A 5,725-nucleotide genomic window follows, 5' to 3' on the forward strand; every position below is an offset into this window, starting at 1 on the left:
ACCTGGGAATGCTGATTCCAGGAGGTGGATACTCTATCATTTTCATTTTATGAATGAGGAGGCAGGCCCAGAGAGGTTAAGTAACTACCCCAAGGTTGCACAGCTAGCGAGGAGTGGAAGATGTGACCTCCATCTGTTGAGCTAACCTTTGTTCTCTTAACCTCTGAGCTATACTGCCTTGGTTTGTATGCATTAAACATAAGGGCTGTGGGAACCAGTAGGAACCTTTAACAAGGGTAAGGTGTTTGGGAGTGGGCATAAGTGAGGATCAGTGAGACCCCTGTGAGGGGGGACACCTGAGCCAGATAAACAGGAGCAAGGCAAGGACTTCCCTGGCGGTCCCATGGTTAAGACTCTGCACTTCTATTGCTGGAGGTCCAGGTTTGATCCTTGGTCAGGGAACTAAGATCATGCATATCGCATGGTGCGGCCAAACCATGCCACTCCAAACCAACAACAAAACAAAATCGAGTTGTGAGGGTGGGCAGGGCAGAGGAAGACTCCCAGATCCTGAGGAACAAGATGGAGCCTCTCTCAACCTCAGTAATCTTGCTTAATACCTCTGGATTTTGGTTAAATCCTTGTCTTGCACCTGAAGGAAGAGCTAGTGACTAAGAAGTCACAAAATACCCCCTTGTGAGTACTCTTTTGGGAAAGAGGAGTGTGAGAATCATTGGCTTCAAGGGACATGTAGATCTTCACTCATTACTTCCACACAGGGCACGTGACAGAAACAAACATCAGCCTGAGATATCAAGAGACGGTCTATAAAGATGCCAAGTGCAGGCCAGTTCCTGTGGGGCTAGGGAACCCATTCAGGGAGAGGAAGACAGTTAACCAGGCTGGGCAGGGTGACAGGAAGGGACTTGAATTCTAGCTCTGGAGGGGACCCTGACCAAGTCACCTCATCTCTGTTTACTCATCTGTAAAGTGGGACAGCTCAGCCTGCCCATGGGAACAAACGCAGTAGATGTCTACAAATGTAATTGGAAAACAGTTTGAATAGGAAGAAAGAAATCAGTGGGCTGAGGAGGGCATTCCTCATGGTGTGGCTTTGGGGGACTGGGAGCAGAATGAAAAGGAGACCTCTAAGCACCAGGAAGTTCTTTACATCAAACTGAAACCCACTTCCCTGCTATTGGCACCAACTATGTGGCTTTATTCCTGCCTTCGGGGGTCAAAGAGGACTGACCTGTCTTCCACATGCCAGTCCTCCAGCTCCCTCCCACTTCTAAGAGTCTGTAGTTGGAGCCTACCTCTGTCTTCACCCCCAGTCACAGCTCAACTCAGCCCAGCCCAGTCTAGCTCAGAAAGCAGGCCTAATAGGTTAGACATTTTATGGATTTATTTTTAAAAATTTCTTTCTTTTTGGCCACATTGGGTCTTCGTTGCTGCTGCTGCTGCTGCTGCTGTGTCACTTCAGTCGTGTCCGACTCTGTGCGACCCCATAGACGGCAGCCCACCAGGCTCCCCCGTCCCTGGGATTCTCCAGGCAAGAACACTGGAGTGGGTTGCCATTTCCTTCTCCAATGCATGAAAGTGAAAAGTGAAAGTGAAGTCGCTCAGTCGTGTCCGACCCTCAGCGACTCCGTGGACTGCAGTCTACCAGGCTCCTCCATCCATGGGATTTTCCAGGCAAGAGTACTGGAGTGGGGTGCCATTGCCTTCGTTGCTACGTGTGGGTTTTCTCTAGTTGCAGTGAGCAGGGGCCGCTCTTTGTTGCCGCGCAGGGGCGTCTCCTATTGTGGAGTACAGGCTCTAGGTGCGTGGGCTCAGTAGTTGTGGCACAGGGTTGGGGTGCCTGCGCGGCCCCCACCTCTCCCTGTGTGTGAGAACATCCAACCTCCAGAGGGCGCTACAGCGTTTCTAACATTTATGGCCCATCCTTAGCCACAGCTGATTGGATCAGGGGTATGGATTTAACTCAAGCTGGGCCAATGGGGTTTGCTCCTGGGAATTTAGACTTGGGATCCAGAGAGGCTCAGAAATATGCTGGTGGCTAGATCTGAGGACACAGAACTTTAGGACTTAGTGGGAAGCCATGTTTAGCCATGAGCAGAGAAGAACAGAGATAAGCAACCATGTGGTGAGAAAGAGAGAGAGAAGAGGGGCGGGGGGAACTTCCCTAGTAGTCCAGTGGTTCCAAATCCACTGCCATTGCAGGGGACACGGGTTCAGTCCCTGGTCCAGGAAGATTCCATGTGCCTCGGGGCAACTAAGTCCATGTGCTGCAACTACTGGGCCCACGCGCCCCAACTACTGAAGCCCATGTGCCCTAGAACCCATGCTTTACAGCAAGAGAAGCCACTGCAGCGATACACTGGGCACCGCCGCTAGAGAAAGCCCGTGCACATCAATGAAGACCTACCGCCGCCAAAAAGAAAAAAATAAATTAAAAAATATAAAATTTGAAAAAGAGCGGGAGATAGAGACAGAAACTTTCCTTATCTTTGGAGAACTTTCAGTTCTTAAGTGCCTTGATATATCCCTGTATTTTATCCCTGTAACAAACTCTCCTCTTTGTCTAAGCTAATTTGAACAAGTTTCTCTTTCTTGCAAGCAAAAGTACTGTAACTGTGTGAGTGCCTAAGACATGGGACTTTACACATGGAAGTTACAAACTTCAGATTCACTTCATTTTCTGTGAGGACCAACCCCAAGACTGGGGAGCCTTAAACAATTCACTTTATAGGTAGAACTGCAAAATATGAAATAACTACAGAACAGTAAAATAGTGCAAACCAGAAAAACCAAGTTAATCAGGTGAGCACTGAAGCTGGCCAATGGTGCAAGCTCTTTGATTATGGAAAACAAGGTAACGAGATTTGACATGCAGGGGGCTACAAAGCCAGCACAAGGGATGGATCAAGGATCTCTCAGTGTGAAGTTGTCCTTGCCGCTTAACCCATTTTCCAGCATTATCAGAGCTCATGATTTGGTGGTTGAGGGGTCTGAGTCCAGAGAGAAAATGAAAGGTTGAATCAAGAACTCCAGAAAATGCAGCTGGACATGTTTTCAAATCAACTTCAGACAAAACAGAAATCTCAATGCCTATACATTTGCCTCTGTAAGATCCTGGTCTGATCAGGACAACATTCAAGTGTCTCATCGGATTCTATGGAAGGCAGAAAGGACAGGACCAGCTCTGGCATGAGTCACTCCTCCAAGGCCAGGCTCTGAGCACACGGAGCACCCAGGGAGCCTTCGTGCTCTCGCCATGAACTCCAGAGGAGGGGGCAAGAGAGGACCTCTAGAGCTAGAAAGTTCAGTGCCGCACCTCCACTGGTTAGCTGCTGCACCTGCTTTATTCTGCAGCTAAAGTCTTTTTTTTTTTTTTTTAAAGAAAGAACACTGTCCTTATTCAGAGATGACATGCTTTTTAAAATTATTTATTTGGCTGTGTCTTAGTTGTGGCACCGGGGATCTCTGTTGCACCCTTTGGGATCTTTCTTTGAGGTGCACAGCCTCACTAGCGGCAGCACATGGGCTTAGTTGCAGCACATGGGCTCTGGACCATGTGGGCTCAATGTGGTGTGTAGGCTTAGCTGCTCCGCAGCATGTGAGATCTTAGTTCCCTGACCACGGTTCAAACCCAAGTCCCCTGCATTGACAGGCACGTTCTTAACCACTGAGCTTTCAGGTAAGTCCCTGAGGCTAAAGTCTTTGGGGGAAACAAAAATCTTGAAAAAGAACATCTGATGGATAAACAGCAAGGTCCTATTGTCTAGCACAGGGAACTGTATTCAACATTGTGGGATAAACCATAATGGAAATGAATATAAAAAAGGATATATGTGTGTATATATGTGTGGAATTGAATCACTTTGCTGTACAGCAGCAAATTAACACAGCATTGCAAATCAACTATGTGTGTGCACGCTCAGTTTTGTCCAATTCTTTGTGACCCCAAGGACTGTAGCCTGCCATGCTCTTCTGTCCATGAGATTTCTCGGGCAAGAATACTAGAGTGGGTTGTCATTTTCTTCCCCAGGGGATCTTCCTGACCCAGGGATTGAACCTGTGTCTCCTGCATCTCCTGCATTGGCAGTTGGATTCTTTACCACTGAGCCATAAAAATGTTTTGTGTGTGGCAAGAGGAGTGTAGCGATGCAAGGGGCATTTCAGCGTAAAGAGAGCTCTTTAACTGAACTGTGTCTCTAAAAAGGAAGAAAGTAGGACTGGATTAAATGAGACAGGGAGCCTCCCTTCCCAGTGGTGGAAGGGCACCTTGAAGCCACGAGGGTGCACCATGCACTGTAGCTCTTTAATCTGCAAGAGAGAACAAGAAGGAGGTCTGGACCTTGATGAGCTCAATGCCATCTGTAAATTACCTCCACAAGAAGAACAACATGCTTAATTCAGGTGCTGCTTTTATTGCACCAAGTTCAAAGGACTTTTAAAGGAGGCCTGGGCCTTTTATGGGTTTAGGAAAACTGGATTCTTGGGTTCTATTCTTGGCTCTGCTGCTTGCTATTTTAGTCAGCCTGGCGTGCCATAGGAAGGGTTTGACAATCTCTTGGAACCGATTGTTCTTGAAATTTAGGAAGAAAGCAAAGAACCGGAGAAACAGAGACACTCCAAGCATTTCTGGCTTTCTAAAAGCCTTTGAAGGAATAACTCGGTGCATTTTGGTGTATGGCTGCAAGGAAGAGGCCAGGAATGATTAATGGTACCAACAAGAAGGCATTTCCTGTTCTCTTTTTAAAAAAATATTCTTAAACAATTTTTTTTTTTTTTTAAATTTGGCTGTGCTGGGTCTTAGTTGTGGCATGCAGGATCTTTAGCTGCGGCATGCAAACTCTTAGCTACAGCATGTGGGATGTTAGTTCCCTGACAAGGGATAGAATCCGTGTCCCCTGCATTGGCAGGTGGATTCTTAACCACTGGACCACCAGGGAGGTGGCATTCACCATCTGATTCACCTTCCTAAAGATGACATTTTCAAACAGCAAACCAGAAGCGTATGGAACCAGCTTTGGGGATAAGACTAGGGCCAGAGGGATCATGCTTGGGGAACACAGAAGTGCCCGCCTCTTCCCCTCCAGCATGCATCCTAGGTCATAAATTCTTTGTCCTCCTGTGACAAGGAATGCACGTGAACGCTGCCCTCCAAAAGGGTGCTGATTAGGGAGGAGATGCTTTGTCAGTGAGAGAACTGGTGAGGGTAACAGAAAAAGGGAGGAGGGAAAAGAGAGAAATGTTGTCTACTACGCCAGTACTTCCTGGGGGGTTGCAACACAACCTTAAGCCTCAAGCAAAATATTTAGATTGACTTTATTTATAACTTACCAAACTATATCTTGTTCAGTCATTCATTTGACTCATTTATTGAGTACTTCTAGGTGTCTGGGGCTTCCCACGAGGCTCAGTGGTAAAGACTCCACCTACCAATGCAAGAGACGTAGGAGATGCGTGTTCAATCCCTGGGTCAGGAAGATCCCCTGGAGGGGGAAATGGCAACCCGCTCCAGTATTCTTGCCTGGAAAATCCCATGGACAGAGCAGCCTGGTGGGCTGCATTCCATCAGGTTGCAAAGAGTTGGACACGACTAAGCATGCACGCACAACTAGGTGTCTAGAATTTTTCCAAGCATGGGAGATGCAGCGATAAATAAAATGGATAATCTTTGCCCTCCTGAGCTTACATACTGCTGGGTTCAGGCTGGATCACCCTGGGCAGACCGTTCTCTGTGAGCAGGGTACCTCGTTCCTTACTTCCAGTTGCT

This window comes from Budorcas taxicolor, chromosome 7 (assembly GCF_023091745.1).
Source record: "Budorcas taxicolor isolate Tak-1 chromosome 7, Takin1.1, whole genome shotgun sequence".
NCBI lineage: Eukaryota > Metazoa > Chordata > Mammalia > Artiodactyla > Bovidae > Budorcas > Budorcas taxicolor.